This window comes from Podarcis bocagei (genome assembly GCF_964188305.1).
Source record: "Podarcis bocagei genome assembly, chromosome: 1".
NCBI classification, from domain to species: Eukaryota; Metazoa; Chordata; class Lepidosauria; order Squamata; family Lacertidae; genus Podarcis; species Podarcis bocagei.
In genome coordinates this window covers 69,967,424-69,981,008 of record NC_138125.1, presented here as the reverse complement: position 1 = coordinate 69,981,008, position 13,585 = coordinate 69,967,424, and the positions used below count along the sequence as shown (strand labels likewise).

At 43.9% G+C, this 13,585-nt stretch overlaps 1 protein-coding gene across 4 annotated transcripts in view; it reads left to right on the top strand.

Annotated features, from left to right (window-relative positions):
- Window positions 1-289: 289 nt before the first annotated feature.
- MICAL2 (microtubule associated monooxygenase, calponin and LIM domain containing 2) overlaps window positions 290-13,585 on the top strand; it is a 154,807-nt gene continuing 141,511 nt past the window's right edge. Inside the window, exon 1 of one of the 4 annotated variants that reach the window (XM_081198117.1) lies at window positions 290-478. The gene's annotated coding sequence lies outside the window, so the exon portion shown is untranslated. The remainder of the gene's footprint in view (window positions 479-13,585) is intronic. The other 3 variants (XM_081198116.1, XR_014009175.1, XM_081198118.1) reach the window with 3 other exon arrangements.

Below are 13,585 nucleotides of genomic sequence, written 5' to 3'. Positions count from 1 at the left end.
GGAGCCTCTTCTATTTTCTGCCTTTCACAGGCTTAGGGTTGCGCTCTTCCACCAGTTCAAACCCTCCTTCCTGCGAAGCCTTTCTCTCAAGCCCTTCCGAGAGAGAGAGAGAGAGAGAGAGAGAGAGAGAGAGAGAGAGAGAGAGAGAGCGCAATAAAAAAGGAAGCCGCCTCAGCTCTCCCTGCTTTGCTCCCACGTGCGAGCTCGCGCTGACAGGACTCCCTCAGGCCGCCTTCGGATTGGCCGAGGGAGAGCTCGCTCGCTCGCCTGGAGCCACGCCCAGCCCCAGCGCTCTGGGCTCTGGCGAGCAAGACAGTCCCGGCAGCCAGTGCCGCGCGTATAGCCTCGCGCAAAGTCGCGCGCGCGCGCAAGGAGGGGAAGGCATGTGCGTGGCTCCCAGCGGAGCCCCCCGGGAAAGAAGCCGGAGCGCCGACGGCTTCTCCTGCCTTTGAGGGAACATGCTGAGCGGGGGCTCTCGGTAAGTCACCGGAGGGCGCGCGCGCGTTTGGCGCTTGGGTTCTTGCGTAAGGAGGTCCGGGCGCGCTTCCCGACCGGAGGCGTCCCGGTTCCCGCGGCTGCGCCCTGCCCGGAGCCGCCGGCTCAGCCCTGGCTTCCCTGGGCAATTCTATCTCGCCTGCCCTTGGCCGCGGCGGAGCAGGTGGCGTTTGGTTCAGGACTCAGGCGCCCGGGAGCAGCGCTAAATAATTCACCCGGAGTGCGGATCTGATCTCAACGCCGTTGCCTCGAGGAACCCCGGGAAGCCTCCGGCTGGGGAGAAAGGGATCTGGGCGTACAGTACTTGTTTCTTTAAAAAGAAAGGGCGGGAGAGCGGGGAGACAGAGAACCGCTCGTCAAACAGATAAAAATGTGGCGCGTTGAAAGAAAGGAAGAAACAGGACGTGGTATAGGCAACCCCAAAGCCACATCCCTGGCAGAGGCGGAAATAAACGACAATCCTGCTTGTGTGGGTGTTCGTTCTTTCTCGCTGTGTTACTCAGATGTGAACTATTTTGCACTCCGGCACCTTTTAGGGTCTCTTTCAATTCAGCTCTTGGGGCTTAAGAACAGGTGGCTTTCGAGACACACGCTCTGCTATAGCCTGCGCTGCTTGGACTTGCTTTTAAAACTAGGGGGAGATTCCGAGCTTTTTCGATATATATTAAAAAGATAAGTTTTTATAAGTTGATCAGAGCATTTACGGTAATTGTAGAGTTTTTCTTCCTTTCAGTTACTGATGAGGCTGGTTAGAGTATAAAGAGAGCAGGCAGTGTCGCAAAACCGATGGTTCCTCATATTTGTATTAGAGGTTTGGGTGGGTTGGGAGAGCCTGTGTACAGTGTTTTCTCAGAAGTAAACCCTATTGAGCTCAGTAGTACTTACTCCCAGGTAACTGGGTGTAGCATTGCAACCCACCAGATCTGTTTTGGCATAAGTTTTGGAAGACTGCAGGCCACTGTGTCAGGTGGTGGATTGGCAGGGTGTGTGTGTGTGTGTTTATGTGAATCATATACATGGAGGAAAAAATGCTAAACTTGGGGGTCATGTGGCAATTAAGTTGTGTTATGCTAGTCCCAAATCCTTATGTGACCGAAGACATCCTGAAGTGTTAGTGGCACATTTCTTAGTGTCCTAAAAGTGACAGGTCATCCGAAGAGAGGTTTTAGAACCTAAAGGGAAAAATGAGGTGCGGTAGATGAGGAATGTAGATAGAAGTTGGCTGGGTGTGGACGGGAAGTCGGAGATTGTTTACAGACAGTTGCAAGCATGCTGTTCCCTGTTATGGGTGAAGAAGGAGAGCTTTAATAGTATACTAAGCCACAGAAGTGGGACATCCCTATAATAAAAATGTAAGCAAAACATGGCAAGGAGAATGGGCAGTGTAACTCTTCTGCTGCTCCAAGGAGAATGGCTTGTGTTAATACATGCTGCAAAGTCCATATAATCACCATCAATTAATAATACATTGAAGATGGAATAGTGGCTTGCAAGCGTCGAGAAACTGAACTTTAAAGGAATGTGACCAGCATTTCTGATGGCACTTGTTGATGCATTTGTGTGCTAGTCTTCCTATCAGCATGCTACTTGACCATGTGTGTGCCCTGCATAGTGTGAAATTGTGTGTCTATTTAAGGAGGTGTGTGCATATGCAGTTGGGGGCGGGGAGCGCGTGTAGATTGATTCTTCAAGTCCATCTGAGTTCCTCTTGGATTTGTCTTCACTGCACTACGAGTGTGGGGATTTGTGGATGGCTTTCTGCCCCTTTAAGAGGTGTACATACTCCAGCCACATATTGTTTTGTTTTTTCACCTATTTTCTGGTTTGTCGCATTCACATTTTACCCACAATTCATTTGTTTCTCAATTAATCTGTACTTTAAAAACCCCCTCTTAAAGTAGTATTTTAAAATATGTATTTAAATTCGCATTTTCCTTATCGTTAAGTTGCCAATAAACCCCCACAATGTTCCTGTAAGTACAAAAGTTGGTGGATAGTTAAGTTCTGGTCTGCACCTTCATCTATGCCAGGGGTCTGCAACCTTTAAGACAAAAAGAGCCACTTGGACCCGTTTCTGAAGGGGAAAAAAACTGGGAGCGCAAAACCATTGCCCGCCACAGTGGCGAGTGTCGGGGCGCACAATGCGCCTCCTCCCCTCGCTAGTATCCGCCCCGGAGCCGCGGCAAAGGTGTAAAAGAGCCACATGCGGCTCCGGAGCTGCGGGTTGCAGACCCCTGATCTATGCAGTGTGGATCAGGTACGGTAATTTCTTACAGGAGCTCACACAGGTTGAGTTGCTTAAGAATTTGCACTTTGGACTCTACTCCTGTTCTCCTGACTTCAGAGTTTGTGTAGATATCTCCATTGCAAATATACCTTTGAATGAGTCTTTTGGTGGATAGTGGAAGGCTGAGCAGAAATCGTGTTAAAAATTACTTTTTACTTTTTGAAGTATGGCAACCCTTGATTGTTCTAGTGCTGCATCATTTAAAAAATATTGTTAGTATTTTGTGCCATGTTAATACTATCAGACTAAACCTACCAATATTATTCATTCCATATGCTGTGAAAAAAGCACAGATTAAGATCCTTAACAAAATCTGCAGCAGGTGGTATTTCCTTTATGCCTGCCAGTTACTTAAATAAGATCTGCTGACAGCCTTTTTTCCCTACTGAATAAGGTTAACAACAGCTGCTTGAGTACCGGTAGGTGACTTTTTAAACAGGCAAACCCACCTCCTTCCATGGCTCCTTGAAAGATTCATAGTAAAGTGGAGATAATTCTAAAGAGAGGCCTTTTTGTTTTGTTTTGTTTTGTTTGTTTGTTTGAATGAATGATGATATTTGATGGTATTTTGTACCAATCTTTCCTCTTGGCACTGATGGCAGGAAGGTTTGCTCAGTAATCTGCAGCAGTACTTAATCTGTCACAATGCTTGCTCAACATCAGGCTTGTAAATATTTTGCAAGAATGTGATGCTATCACTGACTTGTGAAATTCAGTGCGCATGGGTCTCTCTGAATTCATTGGCTCTTCAATTCGTTCTCTCATGTTGGGCTTAATTAGATATGCTACCCCATTGCTATCTACCCTGGTTTTGGAGTGCCAGTGTTTGAAGTGTTCTTTATTATGTTGTTATATGTATTGTGTGTATTTAAACAGAGATTGTTTTGAAAAATGCAAAACAAAGGATCCTGGATATCTCTCCTGAGTGACACAAGTAGGTTGGAATCTTATCTTTAGATTCCAACTTTAATTTACCATTGGTAACTAACAGTCTGATCCACCACCCAGTTAATTTAGGTTACAATTGTACAAGACTACAATTCCCAGGATTCACTCGTGTGTGTGTGTGTGTGTGTGTGTGTGTGTGACTGGTAAAATGGTTTTAAGTTCTAACTTTAACCCTATTTAGGTGCTTTGTACTAGCAGAAACACATGGGCCATAGCTGTCAGTGTGCTCAAGAGCCACATACGGAATACTTGCATTGCATGCTAGTGCAGCAAAGTACGTAAACTATCTTTACAATTGGCATCCAGGCCAATAATCGCAGCCAAGAAGCAATTTGAGAGTGGAATTTGAATGACGTTCTCACCATTAGAGATGGCCACTTCAGGTCAGAGTTAAGAGAGAGTCATGGGAGCAGAAAACGTCTTGTTCCAATTATGAGTACTTGTTGGCTATTTATTCCAGGGTTTTATATATTAAGGAATTGGTGTGGTAAGAAATAACACAGTGGAGGGAAAAGGTGTTTTTCTCTTCTCTCTCCTTGTTTTCTACCAGCTCACTAGGGGCAAGCTTCTTAACCTGTTTGATCTGATTCCTGTTTTTCTATATATGAAAATAAGACTTGCAAGGCTTGCTTGCCTGGGATGCTAAACCCTAATTAACAATGCAAAGTATTGTTCTCTCGATGAGAGAGGCTATGTAAGTGTCCTATTGCCCTTACAGGCTGAGTCACTTGGTAATTGCGCTGGAAAAGTGTCTTGTATGAAGAAACAAATTATAAACAATACTTATTCAAATTTATAAAAGCATAGCTATAGGCATTCATTGCAAAGCCCAGACGTACAGGTCTTCTTTCTTGCATTTGTTTTTGAATAGTAACTTTACTGAAGTAATGTTCCATCCATGGCAAATACTGAGTTAAAAATTCTAAGAAATCTTTAACTTATGCAATTGCAGGATGCATATCTCTCACCATGAAGGAAGTACATGAGAAGGCATCAATAAATTGGGGCCTATCTTCCTCCTTGCCTGGAGTATGCATGCTGGATGCACTTCCTGGTACACTTCCTGCCTCCCTGTCCAGCACTTCCTTTTCAGTCCAGGGCTGCAAATGGGAATGCACTTGAGCTTGAGGAGGAAAAAGAAGGCTCTTTGGGGCTCCACTGCAGTCTCTCTGTGCGCATGCAGCTGGGATCATAACAAGAAACATAGGGTCTACAGTGGGTAGCATCCAACTCAGTCCTACTCTGCGCAGATCCGCTGAAATCAACATATCGAAGTGCACCGATTTCAGTGGGTCGACTCAGATGGGATTAGCGTTGAAATGTCAACATAGTTTCAGTTACTATTTAGAGAACATACCTTACTTTTCCGTGTATAACACGCCCCCTTGTATAAGATGCCCCCTATTTTGAGGGACTCCAATTTTAGAAAACGGCCCAAAGTTGTTTTTGAGCTTTTTTTGGGGGGGGGGAGAAGGATACAGTAAATCGCTAACCCGACAGTTGCAATCAATTGCACCGCTCGATAACGATCACTCGTGTCTGCTACAAGCGTCTACTCAAGCGCCAACAGTGGAAGTACATAGCAACCACAATTGCCGCCGCCACAGCCAAGCCTCAGCAGCCCTTGCCGCAGCCACCAATCACATTACAATCGCCAATGACAATCTGCAGCTCTCAGCTGCAACCAATCACCAGTCACCCCTACCCACAACCCAAATATAAGATGCCCCCAGTTTTTAATCCTTTTTTAGTAAAAAAAAACCTCTTGTCTTATACATGGAAAACTACGGTACATTAGCAAAACTTAATTCACTGATAATTGTGGAAATTGTTAGTATCTGGATTCTCACAGAAGCTATGAAACAAATACAAGAAAGCTGTGATGGAGATGGATTGTGCTGTTGCTTGTTTCTGTATGCTGTATGCCTGTCATTGCAAGTCTCATGTTGTTAAAGAGTTATAACAAACAAACTTTTGAGGAGACATATTTGATAAACAATGCAGAAATACTGTTTTCTTTAAACATAGCACATGTTCTTTAAATTATCATTTACAGGTAAAACACCATCCATGCATGTATCTAAAGTCAGCTTTAACTGATAGCGGTTTTTGAAAATGAATATGCTTTTTGTGAATAAAGTTTATGACAAAGAAAACATGTGCCGTTCTTGCTGGTGGTGGTGCAGAAACCACCTTTAGACAGCAACCCTATAGAACATGGGGTTTGTGCCAGGGTGGCACTTTGTGCCAGAGACCAAAGCGGGCAGGGCAGAGCAACAGATATAGCTTCTGCTTTTGTGCAGCAGGTTGCACTTTAGCCATGTAAACACCAGTGGCTTCTACTTATACCTCTGCACACACCCCTCTCCATCTGGAGAAGCACAAGAAGGCATTGTCGGAGTTCAAGGACTCATTCAAGCCTTAAGGCTAAGGCTCTGAAGAGTGGTCTGGAGCAGGTGCTGGTGTGGTCTAGGGAAAGGGGGAGCGATCGGGAAGGCCACATTCTGGCCCCACACCTGAGGTTCCCCGCTTCCTATATATAACCAGTTATGTTTCATGGAATGCAATGGAAGCAGGTGGGACGTTCTGCTGCAAGTACTGATTCAGGCCACAATCAGATAGTTGTGTGTTCTGGCAAATAGGACTACACCTCTCACCCCTCCCACACCATTTCTAGTGTAATCTTATCAAAGCGAAGTTTCCTGTAAGAAACAAATGAGAGAGTTAAAGCCAGATACATGGGGCATGGCCTTTTCAACTCTTGGAGTAAATCTGTTTATAATAAAATTGTTCTCTTAATCTGCAACCACTTTATCTAATGGAGTAAAGCTGAAAGCTTCATTTAAGCAGCCTGTTTGCTTGATCTTCTGCCCCCTGTGGTTCCAGTAGTAGATAGGTAGCCGTGTTGGTCTGCCATAGTCAAAATAAAAAAATTCCTTCCAGTAGCACCTTAAAGACCAACTAAGTTAGTTCTTGGTATGAGCTTTCGTGTGCATGCACACTTCTTCAGATACCGTATCTTTCGTGCATGCACACGAAAGCTCATACCAAGAACTAACTTAGTTGGTCTTTAAGGTGCTACTGGAAGGAATTTTTTTATTCTGCCCCCTGGTTCCTTATCTCCCCACTCGACTTCGGTGTTGCCATTCTTAAGCAGAGAGAATGGTGTTGCATTGGGATGGAATCCCTGACTCTGGCTATAGGCATGGGGACATGAATAATGTTTTACTGCCATAGTGTCCTTCAGATGCACATTAGGACTTCCGTTTGGTAGTCTTTTTTTCCATCCTTTCTATTTGTGAGAACTGAAATTGGCGCATCACCACCCTGAAGAAAGGTGGCAACATTTGGGGCTTTTTAGCGTAAAGTAAGGTGTATGTGTGTGTATTGTTCATGTTTGGAGAAAGTGGCGAGGGAGAATAGATTGTTTTATGCTGAACGTTGGAAGATTCAGAACAGGCAAATTAAACCACTACTTTATACAGAAGCAGATAATTTGAGGGGAGGTAGCAGCAGCAGCGCTCACCTGACCCCCTGGCTACCAGGAAGTGTGGGGGTGTCAGCAGTGAGATCAGTGGAGTGGGAGTGCTGGATTTATTCTGCTGGTGCGCTTGTGTGCTGTACCAGTCATGCTGCTATCTCACCCTTCTTCCTCTACCGCCCAGTAAGTAGCAGCAACATGACCAAGCAGAGGTCAAGTGATAGCCCTCCCCCCCAACCAGGCCCCCCCAACCAGGGCTCCCCCCCCAACCAGAACCATATGATTCTGAGTACCATCTGCTGGGATTGCAAGTGGTGAGAGCTCTATGGCACTCGGGTTCTGCTTGTGGGCTTCCCATAGGCATTTGATTGACCACTGTAAGAACGAGATTTTGGACTAGGCGGGCCTTTGGGTCTGAACCAGCAGGGCTTGCCTTACCTTATTTTCTGAACATGCTGCATTCTTTCATAAATGGTATGTTCACAAAGGACACTGTTAAAATATAATGTACCAGTTGTTGTTGTTGTTTAGTCGTTTAGTCGTGTCCGACTCTTCGTGACCCCATGGACCAGAGCACGCCAGGCACTTCTGTCTTCCACTGCCTCCCGCAGTTTGGTCAAACTCATGCTGGTAGCTTCGAAGACACTATCCAACCATCTCGTCTTCTGTCGTCCCCTTCTCCTTGTGCCCTCCATCTTTCCCAACATCAGGGTCTTTTCCAGGGAGTCTTCTCTTCTCATGAGGTGGCCAAAGTATTGGAGCCTCAGCTTCACGATCTGTCCTTCCAGTGAGCACTCAGGGCTGATTTCCTTAAGAATGGATAGGTTTGATCTTCTTGCAGTCCATGGGACTCTCAAGAGTCTCCTCCAGCACCATAATTCAAAAGCATCAATTTTTCGGCGATCAGCCTTCTTTATGGTCCAGCTCTCACTTCCATACATCACTACTGGGAAAACCATAGCTTTTACTGTACGGACATTTGTTGGCAAGGTGATGTCTCTACTTTTTAAGATGCTGTCTAGGTTTGTCATTGCTTTCCTCCCAAGAAGCAGGCGTCTCTTAATTTCGTGGCTGCTGTCACCATCTGCAGTGATCATGGAGCCCAAGAAAGTGAAATCTCTCACTGCCTCCATTTCTTCCCCTTCTATTTGCCAGGAGGTGATGGGCCCAGTGGCCATGATCTTCGTTTTTTTGATGTTGAGCTTCAGACCATATTTTGCGCTCTCCTCTTTCACCTTCAATAAAAGGTTCTTCAATTCCTCCTCACTTTCTGCCATCAAGGTTGTGTCATCTGCATATCTGAGGTTGTTGATATTTCTTCCAGCAATCTTAATTCCGGCTTGGGATTCATCCAGCCCAGCCTTTTGCATGATGAATTCTGCATATAAGTTAAATAAGCAGGGAGACAATATACAACTTGTCGTACTCCTTTCCCAATTTTGAACCAATCAGTTGTTCCATATCCAGTTCTAACTGTAGCTTCTTGTCCCACATAGAGATTTCTCAGGAGACAGATGATGTGATCAGGCACTCCCATTTCTTTAAGAACTTGCCATAGTTTGCTGTGGTCAACACAGTCAAAGGCTTTTGCATAGTCAATGAAGCAGATGTAGTACCAGAAGAATGTACCAGTAAGCAGAAGAATGTACCAGTTAGGGCTAGACAAAACCTACTTCTACCAACTGATGCAGAATGCTGGTACAAATATCAATGTCAAGACAAGGTCACTTGATGTTGTTCCTTTCCGTTGTGAAGCAGGATTAGAAGTATAATATGCTGTATGCTGGCTCCCTTGGCCAATAAAGCAAGATGAGCACCGCAATCCCAGAGTCGGCCACGACTGGATCTAATGGTCAGGGGTCCCTTTACCTTTTTTATGCCATATTTATCAACATGGTTGTTAACTGCAGTTTCTGGCTCATGCTCAAGGGATTGCATTGCACCAATCCAGTCTTGAATAATAAATCTCTATTTAGGGGGAAATGCAAAAAAAGTCTTTATCATCTCAATTTTGTCATAATTTTCACAAATAATGGTGAACATGGGTTCACTTAACACTTCTGTGTCGTCGTTGTTTTAGCTGTGTAGGAACTGCCTTGAGTGAAGTAGCTCAGGCCAGCCCTGATGCTAGTTTTTGTACATACCTGTGGATATGCTGCTTTCTCTTAAATGATTTTCTTCACAAATAATGCTAATTTTGTGCAGCTTCAGGAACATACATGACTAAGTTACAGAGTACTAAAGAACATGAATGAAACTTTATAGTTGGCCTGAGTAATAGCTGAATTATGGGACTGAAGTCAACTTGGAAACGAGAGGTTGAAATCGCCTGATTCTGCAGAGAGATAAATGTGTGTGTGAGAAACAAGCAAATTATTTGGTTTTGTTAATTGAAGATAAACCCTTCTCAGACTTCTTAAACCTGCAGATTATTGCTTGGCTGTGCTGGTATAACACTTAAAGGAGCTTTTCTAGTTGTCTCTCAGCATTCATTTAGCACACTTGCAGTATGTTTGTCTATCTGATCATATTGAAACACCATGAACCCATTTTGAAATTTAAAGTTGGTACATAACTGTCAAGTGATAATTTAAGCCTTTATTTTCTTAACCGATTAACACATATAATAAGGCATTTGTGGGTCATTGCATGCATTGTATGCTTTGAAAACTTAAAAACTTGTACACATACAGTTTTGTGTCACTCTAAATCCTTTTAGCAAGCAGATTGAATTTAACACAGCCTTTTGAAATAAGACCTTGTAATTGTTAGTTTGGAATAGTATTGTAGGTGTGTAAAGCTTTTCTTTGTGGGGCAAAAGTAACTTGCAGAAAATGTAGCTGGAGGTAAAGGGTTAAACCAGCATCATTCATAGACCCAGTATTTTGGCATCATTGTAGTTTAGTGCTTACTAGCAAAGAAGTGAAAAGCATTCTCTTAAGCCATTGAAGATGTCCAGGTAGAGTGGTTAAAAATCTTCATTTACATATAACTAGCAGGAAGATCTCGATAATCCTGATTAATGACTGGGTGAGTCCATCTGTTAAAGAGAGTTATACCCTCCCTTCCCAATGCCATGATCTCAGTCTGCACACAAAGAGGATAGGACAACAGATGTGTTAGGAAGCATAGAGATAAAAAGTTGCAGAATATGAATAAAATATAACAGTGCCAATTGATTAAATAGTTTTGATTGGCTGCTGAAGCTCCCTCACTCAGCTTTACCCTACAATATCCTCCTCACAGTGACTCTTCCATGGATTTGTTAACCCAGCTGCTACTTGCAACTGCTTTCTGCTGAAGTTCATTACAGAGGAATAAAGCTTGGACTCCACAGGTGTGTCTGTGAGAGTCATTTAGGGACAAAGTACAGTGAGGACTGGGACCAGTTTTAAAAAAGGAACAATGCTTTGTTTTCTCTGGCCAGTAAGAGCTGTATGCAGAGGAACAAGCACATAAGCCAGTACAGTGGCTGATATCAGGTATGAGTATAATTAGGTCTCTAAGCAAGGTTGGAAACAACATTCAAGCTGAAACTAGAGGGAGGGAACAAGTCCGCCTACAGATTTGCTGGCATCTTGAAGTTGATTTTTTAACATTAAGATGCAAAACTCTCTTCAACCCAACCATCAACTATCTGAAGGGCTCTCTCTCTCTCTCTCTCTGAAAAATCCTCTTATTCTTCCCAAGAGTAATCTTAATATACATACCCTCATTGTCTGCTTTCTTGCATCTAGAGTCGACAATTCCTATTGTGACTGGGGGGGGGGGAGTGGGAAAGGGACTCCAAAATATTTGACGGCTCATAAAATACCATTCTTAAACTTATAAAAATCTGTCAAGAAGCCAAAGAGTTTATTCTTTTACAAGTTAAGTGGGAACACACTACAGTGGATGCTCGGGTTGTGAACATGATCCATGCGGGAGGCACGTTCGCAACCCGCAGCATTCACAACCCGCAGCGCCGTGTCTGCGCACGCATGGGTCGTGGTTCAGCACTTCTGCGCATGTGCAAAGTGTGAGCGCCTAAACCAGGAAGTAACCTGTTCCGGTACTTCCGGGTTTGGCGCGGTGCGCAACCTGAAGATGCCCAACCTGAAGCATTTGACTGTATTTGCAGTGCAATCCTATGTATGTTCACTCAGAAGAAATCCCATTGACTTCAGTTGTGCATGCTACCAAGTAAGTAGGAGCCTGAGCTGAATAAATGCTGCACTTGAGCTGAATAAATGCCAGAAATATACTGTTGCTTGCCACCTCAATCTCTGAGCAGTGCAAGATTCCAGGAGTTTACCCAGGGTCTGTGTTTCCTTTTGGAATGAGGCATAGCAGAAACATTAACACCCCAAAAGTGTCTTGCCTTTCCCATAGCTACAGCCTTGGATTCAAATAGAAATCAACCATTGTTCTGAGGCCTCTTCAGCCTGCAGCTTTTCTCCCAGCTTCTGGCTCACATAACTCAACTCACATAGTTCAGGCTTTCCCCCCTCTATCCTTGAGTTGAAGCTCACCCATTTGTCATCTGACACAAAGACCATCACCCCTGGTGATTACCGCAGCAGGAAGCTAACCTGGCTTGTATTTCAACACTTGCTGGACCCAGGAGTTCAGGAAGCTAGCCTGGCTTGATTAGCTTCTTGCACTTGTTAGATCCAGGGATTTGAAAGTCTGGCACCCACAAAGTCATAACAATGCTAAACATTATTTTTGGAGCGCTTGAGTAAGTGCCTACAGTCTTCCATCCTGTGTAGGATGTTCAGAAACCTGAATGTGCTATTTTCCTGTATCCGCCCAGCCTCTGTGTGCTACAGAGGCTAAAGCACCATTCATATTTCATTGGGTGTGCTTTGAAACAGCATTTTAAGTATCTGACTCTCCATCTAAGAGCGTTCTTTATTAATGGGTGGTTCAAAAGGCACTGAAGGTGTGAATCTTCGCTACCGAAAGTGCATACCCAAAGTAAGTGAGGTTCAATTAATGTTAAACTTCTGTAATATTAAGGGTGGGTGCTCTGGAAGAAGGGAGGAGGTTTGTTATTATCTAGTTTAAAAATTGTATGGGTGGAGCGGCTACACAAGGTCCAGGTTTTAGGATAGATAGAAAGGGGTAGGATAGGAGATGAGTTTGCAGTTCAGCTTTCTTACAGTGGGGCACGTGATGTTGTTGTATGTGTGGAGCAAGAATGAGCTACTTCTTCATACTGTAATTTTGAAATTGAATTTGGCACCTCTTCATCCTATGGACATCGAGTCCAGTGGAACGTGGATTTTGTAGCAAGATTTGCCACCCTACTCTTGCCTTTCATGGCTGATTTCTGGAATGCTTAAGACTTCAAGGTATTCATGCTGCAAAATGGATAATGGTTGTAGTAGAAATAAGATGAGAGTGCAAGCGATTTCTATATATGGGGAAAGTGGCTGTTTTCTTAGATCCTTGAAGCAGGAAAACCCTTATACCACGTGGGCAGAGTGTGGGCTTATGTATGTACCATTCCGACCAAGCGAAAGGTACTTGTCCGCATTACTTAAATAATTACCTTAAATAGGTAAACATTCCACCCTATGTTTTCTTTGTTATGCACAGTTGTTGAGGCCACAAGCATAATTAAAAAAAGATTTCTGTGCCTTGAAGATTTCTTTAACTAGGGTCTGTTACATGCAATAATAGGGAAGGGAGTGTATTTGCTTGATTAGTAACTTCAGTAGCCTTAACAGCAATTCGATGGATCTGATAAAGTCCCTTCCTAGTGTAAAGGAGAGTGGGCCTGCATAAGAAAGTGTGTTGAGAAATGATGGTTCCAGGCCTGTGGCAAAACATCTCTGTCTTGTAGAATGAGGGGATCCCTTCGACTCCTGGAATGGGCTTTGAGGATGTTCTTTCAAGGGTAGCCAATTGAGAAACCTGACTGAGCTACAGTATTAGAACATTAGGGTTAGTAGTCTTGGTATATTCAAAGAACAAAGCAGGTGTTCTTTTTACACCTTAGTGTGTCCGTGTCTGAACACAACATGCTGAAGCAGGAATGGGCAGCTTCTCTGTCCATTCTACTCTCCAAGCAGTGACATGTTCCACAGGCTAGCTCTCTTATAAAGTCTCTAAGCAGCTATCAACTGGGAATTACATGCAGAACTTGGATATAAGGTTAGAATACCCAAATCTCTCTTTCCACTCTTAAACTGTTTATTTTCCATATTAAAGAAACTGGTGAAATGTATCTGAACCCTACCTGTTAATTCCTGAGACTGGATGCAATTGCTTTCTTGGTCAGATGGGTCTGCTGGTTCTGAAACTTGGGTTAAGGCTGACCACATTAGAGGCCACATGTGTATTTCTAGTAAGAGGGAGTGATCCCTAACAGCAAGACCAGTGTATCC